This window comes from Triticum aestivum, chromosome 3A (assembly GCF_018294505.1).
Source record: "Triticum aestivum cultivar Chinese Spring chromosome 3A, IWGSC CS RefSeq v2.1, whole genome shotgun sequence".
In the NCBI taxonomy this organism is placed as follows: domain Eukaryota; kingdom Viridiplantae; phylum Streptophyta; class Magnoliopsida; order Poales; family Poaceae; genus Triticum; species Triticum aestivum.
Window position 1 is genome coordinate 78,144,369 of NC_057800.1, and position 2,246 is coordinate 78,146,614.

Genomic DNA, 2,246 nt, shown 5'->3' on the forward strand with positions numbered 1-2,246 from the left:
TGGGTCCCACGTGTCAGGGTGATTAATTTAATTAAAGTTAATTACAACTAAACCTGTTTAATTAACAGGGCTGGGCCCCACCTGTCATTGACTCAGGGGAGTCAACCAGGGCCCACCCGTGGTCAAACCCGGGTCGGCTGTACCGGCGTTTAGCCGCCGGTGAGCCCGACGCGGCGGCGGAAGTGGTTTTGGTCGTTCCGGCCACCAAATGGGTCGCCGAGACCACCGGAGTGGAGCTGGGGACGAGCCGCAGCTCTTGGTGGAGTCCGTTGGGGTCGGGGTGGCCGGAGTTGGCGCCGGTGACGACTTTGGCGGCCACCGGGGTTCGGCCAAAGACGAACTTGACGCTAGAGGGGTCGGTGAGGCTCGGGGAGTGGCTAGCTAGATGCTAAGTGACACGGTGAGCATGATGGACACCAGTTTGTGGCCGGAGGATGACCGGGAGCACGTCGGCGACGAGCTCCATGGCGGTGGGTGCGGTTGAGCTCCGGGAGGCTGCTACACGGCTCGGGAGCAAGAACGGAAGGGAGGGGAAGATGGCTAAGCTCACAGTGAGTGCGACGGAGTCCTTGGTGCGGCCGGAGATGGACCGGAGCGACGTCGGCGTTGAAGGGGATCTCCGGCGACGACGGTTCGGGCGAGGTCGTTGCGGTGGACTCGGGCGTTGCGAGCGCTCGGGGCTCGGCTGCTCGATGAAGTGGACAGCGGCGGAGCTCCTGGACACGGTGAGAGGACGCACGGGCGGCGGGGAGCACGGCTACGACGAAGGCACGGCGATGGTGGCGTCGGCCATGGCGGGGCAGCGCGAGGGGTAGGAGCTGGAGAGGAGAGGGGGTGTCTGGGGGGTTCGGGGGAGCGAGGGAGGCTGATCCACGATGTCACCGGGCGAGGGGAGCGGCGAGGCGGCGAGCAGGTGCGTGGCGCACGCTGCGGTCGCCGTCGGGCACCTGCCTGCCTGCCTGGCCGGCAAGCAGCTCGCTGGAGCGGTGCTGGGCTGGGCCGGCAGGTGGGCCGGGAGCAGGCGCCAGGTAAGCTTTTCCCATTTTCTTTCTGTTTCTGTTTTTTTAATACTTCTGCAACTTTGTTGAATTAAATAAAATACTTAGGCAACTCCTAAAATCACCAAATTACTCCTGGTCCATAGTTGGATTATTTCCAACATGAAACATTTTAGTTTGGAGATATTTGAGCATTTAAATATTTTATATAATTTTAAATGCCCAAATTCAAATATTTATGATTTAATTCAAAAACCCTAAGATGGCCTAGGAAAATGTGCACCACTTTTGGCAGAGGTTCTGAACCAAGACAAAAATGATGGGCATTTTAGAAGGGCATTTCAGGTTCATTGAAAAAGTTTTTAGTAAACCCTAGTTGGTTTCAGAGGGGACTGGGGGTTCTGTCATCCCCATTTCAAGTTTCTGATGAAAAGGAAAACATGATGCAACACTCTAATGCATGGCTAACTAGGATGTGACACACGAGGCTGCAGCTAAGCCTCCGAGTGGAAGGCTGGCTTACCACTCGGTAGGATTTTTATAACTTAGGCGAGTCCTTGGACTGCAGCTAAGCCCCCGAGTGAGAGGGTTGCTCTTCACTCGGTAGGATTTTTATAACTTAGGCGAGTCCTTGGACTGCAGCTAAGCCCCCGAGTGAGAGGGTTGCTCTTCACTCGGTAGGATTTTTATAACTTAGGCGAGCACGAGGCTGCAGCTAAGCCCCCGAGTGAGAGGATTGCTCTTCACTCGGTAGGATTTTGATAACTTAGGCGAGCACGCTGTCAGGACCCCGACTCGATGTCACATCGATCTAGCCGGTAACACCTCATATCACTTTGCGGCCTCACGCACGGTATCCCCACGGGTGTCGCCTTACCTCTGCCCGGGACCGTTTGCGCCTTTTGGCTCACGTATATGATGGTGTCGCTAGCATCCATATGATAAAGAGCCCGGGCTGACATGACTAGTCGTAAACCCAAAGTGGCACAGACTTACAGGGACAGGCATCCATGACCCAGCTTCGAACGTGTCGGTCATCAGCAAGTGGGTCCGGGCTGTAGCACTGGGCTAGCAGGACTCCGGTAAACCGGGCTGTAGCGGGCTAACAGGACTCCGATACTCAAAGCGTGACATTTCCCCGAAGGGACAGACACAGGAACGAAGAAGGACACATGCCGGCCAGCCTAAGTGTTCCAGAGCAGTAGCAAGCTACCATGGCTCAGCGGTAACACTAGGAGACATTTCCCG